General features: G+C 38.8%; 1 long non-coding RNA gene across 1 annotated transcript; it reads right to left on the reverse strand.

The window, feature by feature from the left end:
- Nucleotides 1–289: 289 nt before the first annotated feature.
- LOC144379667 (uncharacterized) lies at nucleotides 290–5,557 on the reverse strand. Its single transcript, XR_013442996.1, has 3 exons — nucleotides 5,542–5,557; nucleotides 4,788–4,868; nucleotides 290–404 (listed from the first exon to the last, which is right to left on the reverse strand). It is a non-coding gene; the product is annotated as an uncharacterized LOC144379667 (long non-coding RNA).
- Nucleotides 5,558–18,526: the final 12,969 nt, after the last annotated feature.

Consider the following 18,526-nt stretch of genomic DNA (forward strand, 5'->3'; position numbering starts at 1 on the left):
GCTGGCGACACTGGAAGCCAGGAGGGGGCCAGGAAGCACTCTTCCTGAGAGCCTTTCGGCAGCAGAATGGCCCTGCAGACACTTGGATTTCAGACCTCGAGATTCCACAGCTATGAGCAAATAATATCTGAAACCATTCAGTTTCTGGTACTTTGTTACAGCACACTTAGGAAATTAATGAAATGACCTTTCCAATAACTGCTTAGGGTCAGGATAATGTCAGGTGCTCTAAGAAAGAAACCTCAAATTTTCAGCAGAAAATAGACTTCCTAATAGAACTTACTAATAGAAGTTTGAGACTCAATAGTGACAGGGTACTGTAGATGTTTCAGGAAGTTGGTGGCTGTCCTCCACATGGTGGTTTGGTGATCCAGATTCTTTTTATCTTGTGTCTGCACTGTTGTCTGTGGAAAGAGAAAGAGAGAATGTAGATCACATACCTGGTTTTTTAATGACCTAAAGTGACACAAATTTCTGCTCGCGTTCTGTTGGCAAGAATGGTTACATGGCTCCACTAGATAAAAGAGTCAATGCAGGTGCTTTTAAATGACAGTTCTATCTTGTGGAAAGGGAACACACATTTGGAGGATAGTTTGCCATCCCTGCTGTGTTGACCTCCCAACCTCAGTTGACGTGGCCATTCTGAGCAGTGACCTCACACTTGGCATAAAACAATGAGCTTGATTCATCAGCTTTTAATACTTGGGAATTTTGTTTTAGAACCTCAGAGAGAATCCAGCCCTTAGAAGAGGAGCTAGAGCTGAAAGGATATACTCAGAGCTCTAGATGGGGTCATGGCCGTGAACAAGTATGAGAAGCCCAAGTTATAGGGAAGAATAATCAGGAATCTTAATGAATATTCCATTTAACAGAAAGAGGACAAGTAACTACTCAACATCCAAAAGTAGCTAGGCGATGTTAATAGAAGAACGTCAAAGTGAAACCCCTCAAAATCCTTCTCCTAGGGCCCCTACAGCAGCTATCGATCAAGTGTCATGTCTTCTAAGACTCCACTATATTTCCTGTTTCTGGAATCCCCTGACATCCCAACTGCCATTGTTACACACATGTGCTTACAATATTCAACCCCTCCCCCACTTCTGTCCACATATACTTAGCACCTATGATAATTTGAGTAGTTGTTTCTTGCGATCCAAAAGATGTCACAAGAACAGCCATCCTGTATATATTATCATCTGCATATTAGAGAAAAAGAAAGCAAATTAACTTGTGGAAGATCTCTAGCAAGTACACTATGCAACTCAGACTCAGTAGCCCATTCCTTGCTTTGCTGGGCCATTCTGCTCCCATGGAAAAGCTCCGTGGTCAACCAGAGTTCATGCTGTATCATTCAGGGTTATTAGTTGTGGACAACAAGATCCATTCCAGCTATGTTAAGCAGAAAAGGATTTATTACAAAGTATTAGGTAGTGAACAAAACTGGCTAGAGGAAAACTACGTTTGGATATGGCCAGGAGACATGACCAACCATTCAGTGAGGTTGTAGCAAAACCCACATATACTTAGCACCTATGATGTGGGCAACTGGTGAGAAAACTCTTCATGGCAGTTGTCCCAGAAGAACGAAACTTCACTGCTATGGTGCTTATCTGAAGATCCAGTTCCCTCATGGGTGGCTACCTCTTCATGTTGCTCTCTTCTGCTATCACGTTTGTTTCTCAGCAGCACCTAGCTCACAAACAGAAACCTAGTTGCAAGGGAGTGTGGGTAATAGAGTTTTTAGCCTTGTACTATTTATAATACAGGAGGGCAGATGGAAGGGGATTTGAAAGAGTGTTGAATATGCCATTCTCTAGGAGTTGCAGTACATATCGACTCCTAGAAACTGACCTACTGGAAAAGAATTCTTGTTATACACTCAAGCATGGTGTGTGGTAGGAGTGCTACTCTCTGCAGTGGTGAATGGGAGCACTCTCCATGCTTCCTCTAGGAAGACAGTGACAGAGTAAAAGGGTGGACCAGGTCTTCTGAGCTCAGCATAGCCACCGATCTGAAGGACTTTGACAGTGATGTCATTTTACCCACCATCCTTTGGGGTTGGAGAACAATTTCACCAGCACTGATCATCAAGTGTCTAGAGGTTATTGTAGAAGTTTTTAAATCACTTGATATTTAATTCTAGGTCTCCTTTGACTGTCAGGAGGCAGTATACACAATAAAAGAATAGTAAGGCACTCAACTTAAAAAATGTTGAGGTAGGAAAGGAGAAGATGGTGGCAGAGTAAGGGGACCCTAGGCTCACCTCGTCCCACAAATACAACTCGGTAACTATCAAACCACCCTACCTACCCCAGAAATTGATCTAAGGACCGGCAGAACAAACTCCATGACTAAAGGTAGAGAAGAGGCCACATCAAAGAAGGCTATCTCTACACTTCCAAAATAATTATCTCATTTAAAAAAAAAAAGTCATGACTATTTAAAAAAAAGTTTTTTTTAAATTCGAGAATCACTGACATTAAAGAATAGGAAAGGAGGGAGGACAGACAGTAAAACTGAAAGGAAACCTTACTGAGTCTCTAAGAATGAAAAATCTGGATGCGAAATAGGAATTGCTATTTATGAGTAGTAGAGTCAACTCTGATTTTTCAAGCTCAAAGGAAGAGCATTTGTAGATTGGAAACTAAATACAATAGCAGATAATTACCTCAGAGCCTTCTTCAAGCGCGCTCATCTCAAAGGCAAAGATATATAATCCACTCTACATGCCACTCCCAAAATCATCTCCCTAACACATTTCTTTACTCATGTCACTCTCCAGTTCAGAAACCTAAGCAGTTTTCTCTCATTTAAAAAATAATGAATTTCTAACAGTTGGGGTCCTCCATATTCTGGGACCAAGCTAGTTTTCCAGTTTATATAAAACTTATAGTTTATGGTGAAGCTGGTCTCTTGCTTCTCCCCCCAGATGCATGGCAATTACCCACCTCTGTATGTTTGTTCATGCTACTTTCTCTGTTGAAATCATCTCTGACTCTCACAGTTAACATTTTTTTCCACGAGGTCTGCACTTCTACCACCAGCTTTGTCTGCAAGCTTTCCTGGACCACCCACCCTAGCCAGGAGTAATCTCTACATCTCTAACAACCTCAAAAGCTCTATTTCAGCATTTCCACACGTTCTTTTATGTTACTATTTTTGAGATTATATATATATATATATATATTTTTAGCTCTTGCTTTGACTTCTTCCCAAGCTATCAGGGTCAGGGACTATATCTGATTCATCTTTATATCCTGCAGAGTTCTTTGTGCAATGATTCACACATAGTAGGGCTTTAGTACATATTAGCTGTGTGCATGCCCCTATGTATGAACGAATTAGGAAGATTTAGAGAGTCATGGTACTCATAATTCGAATGCAGGTGATCAAACTGACCCTATTGAACTGTAGCTTAAAAATATTTTTATAGAAGTTGTATCATAACATTTCTCTATTTGTAAAGAAATCAATCACCCAATGCTAATTTTCAGTGTTCTGCCATGCCCCACATCTAACAGTGCAATAGGGATCTGTGTCAGAGGAAATGATGGCCCTCTAGTTACACACAACTTACGCAGGATTTTGCACAATTGTTTGCTATTTGTCAATGCTAACCTGCTTCTCAGCAAAAAAGCCACATCAGATGAATTATGGTTTCCTTCTCTTTCTCAGAGCAGCAGTAACCCACGGCCACATCTAGTTAGAGCATAGAGTCGTTAACCATCATTACAGGAGACTCAGCCTCGACATGGAAACTCTTCGGCAACTCTTTGGCAGGAGACTGAAATATCTGGGTTACTCAGTGTCACATTCATTTTGTGCCCCTCTGTGGGACTGCTGGAAGCCAAATGAAGTTATGGGGGCCTTTGAGGTACACTAAATTGACTCCTAGGAAAAACTCCTTCAATGTCAGGCAACTGGATATGTGTGCTATGAAATTTTTAAAATATGTATGTATATATGATTGTAAATCAAGGTGTATTCTTAGCAAGATTGAAGTCTACTCAGGGATCTGCTCTTCTCCCCACAAAAGATGTTGAGCTTTGTTTGTTTTTCTCCCCTGAGGAGCAGCACCTTAAGATGCCACATAATTCCAAGAGATATCAGAAAGTAATCTCCTCTGTTCCCTTGTGAGTTTCAAGAGCTAATCCCTGGGGGAAAGGGAAGAATTTTGTGATTTATCAGCTGCCTTGTTTAAACACTTCATAAGTGAATTATTGCAATCTGCATGAAGGACTCAAAGTAACAACTCTCTCTAAACACTGACCATCATTCAATCACTGAAGAAGAGGAGAGGAAAATATGACCCGTGTAAAATGGCGGTCCTTTTCTTGAAGTCAAGAAGAGATTCATAAAAAGTCACTATATTAAAAGTGAAAAACTTGATCAAAGAAGGGACACATATAAATGGAAGCAATGGACATATATTATTTTGACCAGTAGGATTGACAGATTTTAATGGGATTAGATGGTTGAGATTTCTTACAGTCGGGAGGTCTCTCTGAACAGGGAAGTGAAAATGTTCACTTGCCATTCTTAGATACTTTTTGTCACTGCCTTTATTCTTTATATCCAAGATGAACCTAAAGTACAATTTAAAATACTCCTGAGTGAAACAATCCTGGTTGTCTATTGTTCTCTTCTAGGAAGAGGGAATCAAATTTGCTCCTACATGCCCAATAGAAATAAAATAAAAACAGAAATGAAAAAAATCCAACCTGCATCAGTGCCATGAGAGGAAGAAAAAAGAAAAAAATACCATAAAAACAGTAAATTGTACTCACGATAACCTGTCTTGGAAATATCACCTTGTACTCAGTGAAGAAAGAAATGTGAAAAGTGACAATTTTTTCCCCCACTGATTCCTAGGAGGGGAGAGAAATAGTACATTCAAACAACAAGACAATAATGCATTTTGTAGTAATACTGGAAGTCCTTAGAGACTTCTAAAGACAACATTGCTTATTGAGTATTATGTATTATCAGACGCTACCCTAGACACTGTCTATAAATTATCACTCATAAGAACTACCAACTGATAATAAGGATTACTATACCGCTATTTTCATTTTACAGAAGAGGAAATTTGTTGTGTAAAGATCAGAAATGTATCCAAAGCATTATAGCTACCAATTTGTGCTACTGGCTTCAAATCCAGATCCACGAGAGTAAAACCTGTGTTCTCTCCTTCATATTAGAGTGATTCCCAACATACTGGCCCCAGCATCAGAGAAACAATGTAGGGCGTATCTTAGCAATACTGTACAGAGCTACATGGTATATGAAGGGAATTTCTAGTCATGGTCTCCAGTTTTGTATGGGGTTTGGAATTTAAGAACCACCCTGATACGAGCAAATGAAAGACTGTATTTATATAATTGACTTATATACAAATTAAATTAGCAAATAGGCAGGTGTTCCCAATCAGAAGACTTCCTACCATTATCCTACCCCCAAGGAAATACACACTTTTCCTTTTCAGGCTATCCTTTGTTTCTCTGTGTTAGCACTGATCTCTTGGTTCTCAGCATATCTCACCTTCTCTCGTTGCTGGTGTCCAGCTGTATGGGGCATAAACTGTATGTACTACACTTGCAAAGGTACAAGCTCATTTTCCTGTTCCTCTTTTTGCAGCTTTACACACCTCTCATTCTTTTACAGTGTATTCCTTTTTTTTTTTTTTTTTTTTGGTGGGCAGCAAAGCAAGGTTTATTGAGTGATAACAAAGTGATAATACAAAGCTCCCAAGGAGGGAGGGGACCCGAGAGGGTTGCCCAGTGTATTCCTTTTTCTCTTCCTCTTGGCCACTGGTGACTCTACCAACCCTGAAACTTGAGTATCATTGGAAATTTCTCATGGGGCTCTGGATCCATTCTGTCATCCAAGCCAAAATGGTATTCTTCTAAAATGTAAAGACCCCATGTTTGGTGTCTTTTGTCTCCCTGGATTAATCACTTTTTTTTGACCATGTTCTCTATTTTATCTGACTTGACCTTTATTAACAGGCGAATATGTTTTTGGCCACATCTGGTCTCCATTAACACTTACTTATACGGCAATTCATTCTGGTTCCCTCAACTTGAAATTTCCTATTTCATATCTCCTTCCACCATCTTGCCTTTCTCTCTTACATAGACTGTCTTTCAAACTATCCCATTATCTGCTTGCCCATATGTGATCTTACTTCTGCCAAACAGGAGTAACTTCATAGCTTCATGTGATTTGGACAGAACAATTTTTGCCACATCAATATCACTATGCCATGAAGAAGTTCCCAAACAGTCCAGTGAAAAATCCACAACTTTTTTTGTTTGTTTGTTTTTAATCCATAGACTTCAGTGTTGCCCAGAGCCTTTTCTGGAAGAATCCTTGATGTTGAATCTGATCACATATCAGGCCCCCAGTGGCCACCACTTTGGCTTCCTAACTGGGCAGCATTTCATGTACCTGTCAACTAAATCGCCTCCTTCCAACTGTCCATAACCAGGTTGGCTTGTTTCAATAAAGGGCACTGGGTAAGGATAAAAATCTTGCTCTTTCTTTTGCCATTCTTTCCTCCTCCCTCCTTTCCTTACTTTATACACAGTCTATGTGATCCACAAAATATCTACTATTTACCCCATTATGTTATGTGCCCCTTTTTATGTATAAGTTTTATATGCCAACCAGATAGAAGACTCCTGCAGAGCAGAAAACTCATTCTATAATCTGTATGCCCCCCACAGTATCTAGCAAATTAAGCAATAGATTCTCAAAAACTGTTCTTTAATTTTAATTTGCTCTGCAGATGGACCTGAATTATTTATAGCATTATTAGGTACTTTTGATAATTTAAAGAGAAAGAGACTCTGCCCAACCTAAAGCCTTTTTTCATAAAATGGAATTTATTTTAAGGAAAAGAAAAACAAAGATATGTCTGGAAACTTTGGCTGAGGGGAAATGGCATTTAAACGTCAACTCCTGGCCCCAATATTGGCACCAAGCTAATATTTAGTTTCTGGAACTCTTCAGTTCATGTGGGTTCCAATTACTCTTCCTCTCTTATCAAAAATGTAAGTTACCTTGTAGGATCATACGGAACAGGCAATATTTACCCATCCTTTTCCTAATTAGTTTCCCAAGCAGTAGTCACTATAGTTGAAAATTGTCATTGCTGCATCTTAGAAAACAAAGATCATGTGGAACTAAAACTATATAAACACCAAAGTGATCATAAAATGCACATTTTATGTACATACAATAAATTTAACAAATATTAAGGGCTTGGGGGTGCCGGGGTGGCGCAGTCGGTTAAGCATCTGACTCTTGGTTTCAGCACAGGTCGTGATCTCAGGGTCATGGGACCGAGCCCCCCATCAGGCTTCATGCTCAGCTGGGAGTCTGCTTAAAATTCTCTCCCTCTGCCCCTCCCCCCATGCTCGAGCACTCTCTTTATCTCTCTCTCTCAAAAAAAAAAAAATCGTTTAAAAATTTTTTTAATTAAAAAAAAAAAAAACCTATATTAAGGGTTTTGGTCCAAATGTTTGTGTCTCCCTAAAATTCTCATGTTAGAATCCTTTCACCCAATGTGATGAGTGTTAGAAGGTGGGACCTTTGAGAAGTGATCAGGTCATGAGGATGGAGTCCTCACGAGTAAGATTAGTGTTTGTATAAAAGAGACCCCAGCAAGCTCCCAAGCCCCCCTTCTATCACGTGAAGATACTGAAGGGGGTCCTCATCCGACAATGTTGGCGCTGATGCTGGCACCTTGATCGTGGACTTCTAGCCTCCAGGACTGGAAATAAATTTCTGTTCCTTATAAGCTACCCAGTCTGTGACATTTTTGTTATAGCAGCCCCAAAAGACTTTGTTGTCATCTTAACCTATAATGACCAGACTTCAATCTGTTTACCAAGTAATTCAGGCACCTTAGTGATAAAATTTCAAGTTTGCTAAAATCTATAAAATTAGCTAGATTTTGTTTTGTATTTCGTTTTTAAAGAAATTTAAATGTGTTCTCTTTAATAACTTTTAATTTCACTAGCTGTCCCATCCTCAGTAATTAAGAATCAATATTATTATAAAATTTCCATACTTTATACCGTGTACTGTATGTTCCTACCAACCTAATGGAAGGTAATATTCTTTAGCTTTAAAATACTTGTTTTCAATAACAGAAAACGTTCTTTCCCCCTCCTCTGTCATACTCTGCCCCTGGACTCAACCAAGGGTAACGATTATAACACGGGAAATATCTTTGCAGTTTTCCTCTTCTGGGAAGTTTTCTATATTTAACATCTCAAGAGCTCCTTTAAAATAGGTGTACTACGGGCTTTTTTTCTGGATGTACATCATTTACATCAAGTGTCCAGTTAACAGTTTTTCCTGACTTTTTCCACACAAATGGACCTTGTATCTAGCCTCTCTTGATGCATGAATTTAGTGTGTACAGTTTCATTTCTTAAATTCCAGTAAGTCTTCATTTAAAATTCTTTAGTATCTTGAGTTCATGGTATTTTCCACACAAATGGACCTTGTATCTAGCCTCTCTTGATGCATGAATTTAGTGTGTACAATTTCATTTCTTAAATTCCAGTAAGTATTCATTTAAAATTCTTTAGTATCTTGAGTTCATGGTATTGAGCAAATTTCTCTCGGCATATGTAATCCCAAGATTATACCCAGAAAATATTAGTTTCTTATGGATGAATGAATCTACTCTACCATCATACTAATTGATGAACATTCATCCCATTTATTTAGTCAACTACTAATAATTGAGCAGCTACTATGGACAAGTACTGTGCTAGATATTGAGCACACAAAGGTACAAAAGAGACAGGGAGCAATCTGTAAAGTGCCACAAACATAATAAACTCGGGAGGTAAATAGGAGGGGCATCTACCTTAACCTTGTGTGGGAGCAGGCTGGGGGTGGGGAGGGGAGAGTAGGGTGTTGGTTAAGAGAACATTCTCTTAGAGGAAAAAGGCCAAGCTGAAATCTAGAGATTAAGCAGGAATTACCCTGGGAAGTGGAGAGAGGGGGTAACGATAGTTAACCCTAACAGTGCCTCCTCTGGGCCCCGTACTGTTCTGTACATATAGCAGCTCACTGAATCTTCCAATAAGCAGGCAATGCAGGTACTATGAGAACATAGAGCCAAGGAAGCTGCAGCACACTGAAGTTAAATAATGCTTGAGGTCACACAGCTAAATGCAGAGTTCGAGTTCAAGTCCGAGCATCTGAGCCCTGCCTGTAGAGTCTTTTCCAGCAGAGATAACACAGCCCCAAGGGCAGCCATTAGAATAGAGCCTACATTTGCTGAGCACTTTGCCAAGTCCCAAGCATGCATGACGCCATTTATCCCTCATATTATCCTATGAATTAAGTGCTGTTATTTGCCTCCTTGTTACAGACATAGATTCAAAAGCTTAAAAAGGTTAAGTGACCACAGTGAGATACCACTCTATACCCACTAAGATAGCTGTTAAAAAAACAAACAGAAAGTTCCAAGTGTTGATAAGGATGTGGAGAAATCGGAACCCTCGTACATTGTTGTTGGGAATATAAAATGCTGCAGCCACTGTGGGAAACAGTTTGGTGGTTCCTCAATAAGTTAAGCACAGAATCACCCTATGACCCAGCCATTTCACTCTTGGATATGCACCCAAAAGAACTCAATACAGGTGTTCAAACAAAATATTACACATGAATATTAATAGCAGCACTATTCACAATAGCTAAGAGGTGGAAACAACCCAAATGTCTGTCAACTGAGGAATTGTTAAACAAAATGTGGTACATCCATACAGTGGAACGTTATTCAGCCATAAAAAGGAATGATGTACTGATACATGCTACAAAGTGGGTGAATCCTGAAAACATAATGCCAGGTAAAAGAAGCCAGTCACAAAAGGTGACATACTGTATGATTCCATTTATATGAAATATCCAAAGTTGGTAAATCTATAGAGATAGCAGATTAGTGGCTGCCAAGGACTGCGGGGAGGGGGAATGAGAGATTATTGCTTAATGAGTCTCGACATTTCCTTTTTGTGGTGATGAACATGTCTGGAACCAGCTAGTGGTGATGGTTGTACCACATTATGAAGGGGCTAAGTGTTACTAATGGGAGATCTTACGCTACTTGTATTTTACCAAAATATTTTAAAAGGGAAAAAAGATGGTAAAAAATAAAAAAAGTTGAGTAAGTTGCTCAGGGCTGCACAACACATTGAGGAAAAGTTGCCTTTGAAACCAGGTAGGAACACACACATTGCAGGAGTTCCTAATTGTTTGATGCGACTGCAGTGAAGCGTGAATGTCAAGGAGCGGAAGAAGGGCAAAGGATGAGGCAGGAGGAGGGATCAGAGTCTCCACGGTGAAGACACCTTGGAAGGTTGGCGGAGGCAAGCCTAGCGACAGAGACACAGGCATGGGGACACTCCGGAGGAGAGAAGGGTCACCAACCCATCACTTCCATCATGATCTTCCCCTGTGACCCAGTGACATGCCCCTCCCTGTGTGGACCGTGTCCTCTGGGTTTCTGGATTGAGAACGTGACCTCCAAAACAGAATAGACATAGCAGCTGCTCTGTAGCCAACTGCCACTTCTACCTGCAGAGTAAAATTAGAAATATTCACTTCTGCACCTCAAATACCTCTTCTGTCAAATGAGGATAACAATGATAGTTCCTATTTCATAGATTTGCCCAAGGACCAAATGAGTTGATATATGCCAAGTCTTTGGCTATAATGCCTGGCACAGTCTACTACTGTTTTGTAATTATTACCTTGATGGTTTCTGTAAAACATCCCTGAGATCTTTTCATGTTTATTACATAGGATAAAACTGGGCACTGTCTTATCTGGAATGTTCCCCACGCACACTGCACATTTTGCTAACCTGGAACTGATCATTGAAACCTGACCTCATGGGAAATAGCATTACCCACCATTTCAGTGGTTTTTTTTACAGCTACCATATAAATTTCCTTCCTGGTTACTTTGATAACAGAGAAAGAAATGTTCTTTTCAGGCTAGTCTGTACTCGTCAACATATAATTTAGTGGCACTAATTAGGAGACTCCTAACAAATGTTTAATATAATACAATAAAATAATGAACTCTACCAAATAGTTCAGGTAGAAAATGAGTTTTCAGACTTTCCAGCACAAACCTATGCTTTTCGTCATTACGTGCTGTGTAAACATTGAGATCTTTCCTACAAACACACAATGAACAAGGACAGAGGCAGTGAAACGTTGATCATTTTGCTTCTGCAACTGTCTGTCATGTTTTAGGACTTCTGCCCCAAGATCCACTAATCGGCTATGGCTCACACATCCTCAGGTAAGACATGTATCAGTAAAACGCAAAAATGAGCCCTCTTCACCGTAACCAGGATCCAGGAAAGGAAAATTTAAGTCTTGACATGTGAGCCTGTTAATGACCACAGGATGATAAACAGTTAATTAATCCTATTTATCAGACTGTGAAATAAGCCAAAATCACTGTAGGCAAGTAACAATAGAAACAGGCTTTTAGAAAAACAAGGAGGTGTTTGTGGTTCTTTCATCTAAACCAGAGGTTTAGACTTTTTCTGTAAAGGGTCCAGAGTAAACTGGCTTTGCAGGCCCTGAAGTCTCTGTCACAACTACTCAGCTCTGTCATTGCGATGTAAAAATAGCCTTAGACAATGTGCAAGTGAATGGGCCTGGCTGGGTTCCAATAAAACTTTATTTACACAGGTGACAACATGGATGAAACCTGAAAGCATGGTAAGTAAGCCAGACTCAGAAGAGCCCATATATGAGTCCACTTAAATGAGGTATCTAGAATAGAGACAGAAGGTAGAACGGTGGTTACCAGGGGTTCCAGGGAGGAAGAAATGGGAAGTTAGTGCTTAATGGGTATGGAGTTTCAGTTGGGGATGATGAAAAAGTTCTGGAAATGGATAGTGGTAATGATTGTACAATACTGTGCATATAATTAATGCCACTGAACTGTACGCTAAAAAATGGTTAAAATGGTAAATTTTATGTTACGTCTATTTTACCACAATTAAAAAGAAAACTTTAACCCCTGAAACAAATAATACATTATATGTTAATTTATTGAATTTAAATTTAAAAAAAAGAAAAGGAAACTTTATTTTACAAAAACAGGTAGCTGGCTCTCCAGCCATAGTTTGCCAACTCCCTGATGCAAACTACCCTTTGTCCTGCTGACTGTGCCCCTTTCATTGCTTCGTACATCTTTGCTGTTGTTTCTGCTGCTGCACTGGCTCTTTTTATTCTTTTTTTAAAGATTTTTATGTATTTGTTTTAGAAAGAGAGGGAGTATGTATGTGAGTGGGGCAGGGGGGAGGTGGGAGGGGTGGCAGAGGGAGAGGGAGAGAATCTCAAGTAGATTCCGCACCGAGCACAGAGCCTGACTCGGGACTCAATCTCATGAGTCAAAACTGAGTCAGAGGCTTAACTGACTGAGCCACCCAGGCGCCCCTGCACCTGCTCTTTATTTCATTCCTTGACTAAGCCATACGGTCAAAATGTTGCCTTATGTACAAAGGAAAAGAGAACCATTTGCATTTATCAGAGGCTACTGTTCTTTTTAGAGGTAGTCCATCCTAGAAGACACAGCTTTAGCAGATGCAGATCTAGAGCTATAAATGAGTGTGCTGTTCTTTGTATACAAAAATGACCATCGTAACCAATATTGCACCATATGTTAACAACCTAAAATTTAAATTAAAAAAATAAAATTAAAAAAAATTTTTTTAAATGACCATCATGACCCAAAAACATAAACTTGAGCAGGTTTCCACTTCTTCTGGCGGATCTACAAAGCCTTCGCTTTCCCTATTTCCCAATTTTCCTAGGTTCTCAGTGGCCAGTGGCGTAGATTAGAATGCTAGTGTTAGAGCTCATGGGTTGTGGCTGTCAGAACTCTTCTCTTTGTGAAGGTGATGGGCTGTAGCACACAGGCTGAACCCTCTGCCTTGAGTCATCACTCTGATCTAACCAATTAGGTCAACTGACCTTGAGTTAATCATCTCCAGAAGACAATGATGAATGTTGACCTCTGAGGACAAACCTGATTCTTCAAAGTAGAAACCCAGGCAAACAAAAATGTTTGTATTTTTAGAGGGAACCTATTTAGAAATGAGTATTTGAAAATACATGTATTATTATTGGAAGATACTTTTAAGTGGCTGCATCCAGTGTATTAGGACCTCTTAGAAATTAGAATCTCTGGGGCGCCTGGGTGGCTCAGTCAGTTAAGTGTCTGCCTTCAGCTCAGGTCATGATCTCAGGGTCCTGGGATCGAGCCCCATGTCAGACTCCCTGCTCAGTGGGAAGCCTGCTTCTCCCTCTCCTTCTGTCCCTTCCCCCTGCTTGTGCTCTCTCTGTCTCTCTCTCTCTCAAATAAATAAACAAAATCCTTAAAAAAAAAAAAGATTTGAATCCCTAATTAAGGGGCATCTGGGTGGCTCAGTCAGTTAAGCATCTGCCTTTGGCTCAGGTCTTGATCCCAGTGTCCTAGGATCAAGTCCCACATTGGGCTCCCTGCTCAGCAGGGGGGTCTGCTTCTCCCTCTCCCTCTGCTGCTCCCCCTGCTTGTGCTCTCTCTGTCAAATAAATAAAACCTTTAAAAAAAAAAAAAACAGAATCCCTAATTAACTTCAGAGTCTAGTCCATCAAAATTGATGACCTAAGAGTTGACCAGGGTAAGCTACCTTTGACAAAGCCACAATAGTAAGAATAATAAATTCTCCATCTTTAACTAATGAAGTGAAAATTATTTTTACTGATCTAAGAGAAGACAAAGCTCTTGATTCCCAAAGCATTTTTACACAAAGAAAAAAACATTACTTTTACTATGTTACTTATTATGCAACATTTTTAAAGCACCCTTCATACCTGCTTAAAAGACTAAAATCGTATGACTTATACACTTCAGTAATTCTTAGTGTTTTTCTTTTTCCTCTAATTTCTATAATAAATCTTTGCATGTCAATGTAGAAAAGACATTGAATTTGAAAGTTTCAAAAGTGCAGACATCAGATAACCTCAATAATGTCATTTGATACCAAAATAGATTGCTTTAAATTTTTAATGCTGTTCCTATTTTTTTCTTTCAACACTTAGCCCCGCTGCCAATAAAATGCTAATTGATTGAAAACAACTTATTGGACTTTGTGAAGATAAATATTGTTTTCAAATCACAAAGCAGAATATATTTATATTCAAAACCCCACTTTCTTTCAGTCCTTTTAATCTGAACATATTAAAAATTGTGTTAAAATATTTAATAAAAAAATGCTGAAGCATGACTTTGATAGTCTACTTTAGCTGGAAACCTATTGTAGTCTATGCATCGTGCAGATTCTCAGATATAAGGGGGAAGACAGAGAGCAATGATGTCTGAAAATGTATGGTCACCACAATGATTAGGTTACAACGTTCATTTCTAAGCACATGAAGTATTTACACATCACTTGAAAAATCACTCCCATTTCCGGGATGTTACCTGTTGACCTTTGAAAGTGGAAGCAAGTGAATTTTGCCATCAGTATCCTTCTTTCATTTTGAAGTTTAATATACCGTCATTGGTTCTCCAATATCTGCAGTGCCAAGTTCCCACTGATGTCTTATATCTTGGGTTTCTTTTCCCCCGTTAGAAAAGTATCGTGATGAGGGAGCCTGGGTGGCTCAGTTGGTTAAGCGACTGCCTTCGGCTCAGGTCATGATCCCGGAGTCCTGGGATCGAGTCCCACATCGGGCTCCTGGCTCAGCGGGGAGCCTGCTTCTCCCTCTGACCCTATCCCCTCTCATGCTGTTTCTCTCTCTCTGTCAAATAAATAAATAAACAAAATCTTTAAAAAAAAAAAAAGAAAAGAAAAGAAAAGTATCGTTATGAGATCGGGGAAGTAACTTGGAGCACAGAAAGCCCATATAATTACACGGTGTTCCCAGCACAATTCACAACGTTCTGACACTGGGTATCAGCACAAGGATAAGTAAGAGCAAAAAGCTTGTCAGAGAAGTCTGGCCGTGAGGGCAGCCTCAGGTGAAGGGCAGGAGGGTTTCTAAGCAAAGGTGGATGGGAATACTTGGAAATCAGAACGTATATGTGGAAAATAACTTGGCTTCTGATCATTGCTAGGATGTCTTTCTGTGAGGCTCATTTTTCTTTTAAGAAGACAGAATGTCTTGTACATAAAGTGAAATGCTTCTCTTTCTGAGAAGAAACATTCGCAGAAAGCGTTGTTTCTAACCACAACAGGACATGGACAATTGTTAGGATTACATAAATAATTTCTTTCTAAAAACTGCTTACAATTCCGCGTTTTGACAGGACTTGACCAGCTACACTAATTGGACTCACGCAAACACAGCTTCCGAGTTTCCTATTGAAAGTCGAGGGCCACCCTGTTAGTATTTCTCCAGCCTAACTATTGCTCTCCAGGGTCCTAAGTGCTTGCTGAGTTTCCAAAGCACCTGTTTTTGTCCTTCTGAATCATGCGTCTCTCACTAGGCATAAAAGGAGCTGGGACAAATACGTTCCTACAAACCCAGGTGTTATGACCCTAAACCGTTTTTTCTTTGGTTTGTTTCTTGATTTTGAATTTCCTGCCATGAGTCAGTCTGTGCTCCCTTTGCATAGCTATTAAAACACACTCCCAACTGCTGACAGTCACACTGAACAGCTCTGGCTAGCTGTACGTGAGACTGAGAGCACAAAGAAGCCTTCCCTGTCTCTGAAATTCCTTGGCCTCAGAGGCAGCTCAGATCACAAATTTAGCCAAAAATCACTACTGACACCAATCTCTAGGACTCTAAGCATCAAGATAACTGTTATTAGTGAGTATCAGTTGCTGCCCTGTGTCCTGTAGATATAGCTGCTTCAGTTCTCCAGTGAGCAAGTTAGGCAGCCATCATCATCCTCGCTCCACAGGCATGGAAACTGAGGCTAAGGGGGGCTAAGGAGCTTGTCCAAAGCCTTCCTGCCTTGTCCTAAACACTGAGATCGGGATTTAATTCGCTAACACCAAATCCTACGTTCCCTCCATCACGTGGCATCAAATGTCACCCAAGCCTCCTGGCTCGTTCTTCTGGATGTGGAAAATCTGCAAACGTTGCCATTGTAAAAAGTTAAAGTTTTAAAAGCAACCTACAAAAAGCTGCATGTGCAGTATGTGTATTATAGGGCTGCTGATGCTTAAAATATAGAAAACGACTGAGAGCTGATACACCAGCATATTAACAGTGATTATCTTTGGGCAGATTACTAATGTTTATTTGTTTCTTATATATTTCTTTAACTTACAAATTTTCTATAACAAATATGATCCTTTTCAATTTAATATTTATTTAAAATGCAAGCAATGTCACCGTGTAAATGCAAATGGTATAATGGAATGGGTTTTCCAGAGTGACTTATGCATTTGTCATGTTGTCATGTTCAATTGACAATTATCATTGGGCTTAGCATGTCAGTGAATATTTTAATGTCCAAGGGAGGGCTTTTATATGCAAAGTGAACCACTTAGAGCTGTCTAAATATGCAATTTGTGACTGTAGTTAATTAAAAGACTGAATTTTACTTAAACCTCTAAATTCAACTTAGAATTTTTGCTACTTGATTAATGAATTAAATCACTTTTATTAAAAATAAGCACAATCACTTTTACTTATATTTTTATTAATTTTGAATAAACTCAATATATTAAATGATCTCATGTCATTACTAAAATCCATGCAAGAAGTCTTATTTCACTAAATTTCCTTAGACATTTTAACTTACATATGCAAATTTAATTTTTTTCCTTAAGTACATCATATTCCTAATAAGGCCAGGTTATAAACTAAAGCAATCTTTGTAAGTTCATAAGTAGCTTTTAGAAATATAACAAATTGAATTTACAACTTTAGTAAGCATTCTAACACTGTTTTTAAGCTTAATTAATTACATTCCCAAATGCATGTCAAATTTAAGTCACAAGTGGCAATCAGGCGTTCCTAATTAAAGGAATAAGGCAAAAAATTAGATCCTCTAACATGTCAGACAGTCTCTAACATGACATCTCTTGGACGTTTCAAAACTATGTATAAGAAAAATACATTATTATTGTGACTTAAAATATGTTCCACATAAACGGACCACAGCAGTATTAATATTCTCTATAGATTTATTTCATCATCTCCTTACTTATTTTTACAATTTTCTGGGTTTGCCAAGTCATTTATCCAACTACAGAGTGAAAATTACTATCTCCAGCAGGACGAGTTTCCTTGGGTAAAGATTCAAAACTAAGATACAGCTACAGATCTGGGTAATTAGTCTGAATTTGAGGGTGAGAATGTGGGATCAGATTAGTGCTTCTTTTTCCAAACCAATGCTGCTTGCCACATCAACAGGGGAACCACAAAAGAAATAGTTTTTACCTGCCATATAGTTTTATGCCCTCCTAAAATACATTCTCTGGGTATATTTCAAATTTCACCTTTATATAAATGTTTTCAACTTTTTATTGACTGATTCAGATAGATGGAACTCTATACCACCCACATGGAATCCAGCTAATCGCCTTCAATTATTAGAGTTAATTGAATTTCGTACCCCCTTCATAGTTTTTTCACCCTTTTTATATGTTACTCATTATCTATTTCTTTGACCACTATTTGATGGCCATTCTATCAACAGTATGATAGATTACTTACAGATTACACAGATGTATGCAACATGCTTATAAATTGCTTTAGATCAGTCTCCAGCACAGGAAAATATTGTTTCCATGTTAATTTATCAAAATTACATTTAGGTCACAGTTTAAGCGCAGCTAGTTACCCTGGCCACCAACCCCTAAGGCCAGCCATAGACCACCCAAATTAATCATCCAATAACAATCTTTTCCACATAAGCATGAAGTGTTACTCATCATAAATGTAGGATTTTGTAAACCCACTGCAGCACACCTAATTAACCTCATTTTTGTCATTGTTTCCAGAAAGTCTAAGCTGTCTACGTTAAATGCATAATAGAAATTGTAATCATCTGCCAAATTAGCATAACAATATTTAATTTACCATTGCTTATTACGATAATTGAGGTTGTTTCCAATTTTTAATATTATAAATAAAATCAGAGTGAATATGTATTGGATCATGAATATAGTTTTATTCTGTTAGATTATGTCCTTAGAAAAAATTCCCAACAGTAATATTACTCAGTGAGCAGATGGACTTAGTTTTTGGATATTGATGGGAATTGCCTTTAATGCTTTCCAAAAAGCTTGTTTGATTACAGTTATGTCAATATTGTGTTTATCTGTTTTGTTTGGATGTTCTTTAATTTGAACAAATTCATTGATGTTAAGTGATACTAAAATTTGGCTTTGAGTCCTAGGGGCAATAGATTTTTTTTTTTTTTTAAGATTTTATTTATTTATTTGACAGAGAGAGACAGAGGGAGAGAGGGAACACAAGCAGGGGGAGTGGGAGAGGGAGAAGCAGGCTTCCCGCCGAGCAGGGAGCCTGAT

This window comes from Halichoerus grypus, chromosome 12 (assembly GCF_964656455.1).
Source record: "Halichoerus grypus chromosome 12, mHalGry1.hap1.1, whole genome shotgun sequence".
In the NCBI taxonomy this organism is placed as follows: domain Eukaryota; kingdom Metazoa; phylum Chordata; class Mammalia; order Carnivora; family Phocidae; genus Halichoerus; species Halichoerus grypus.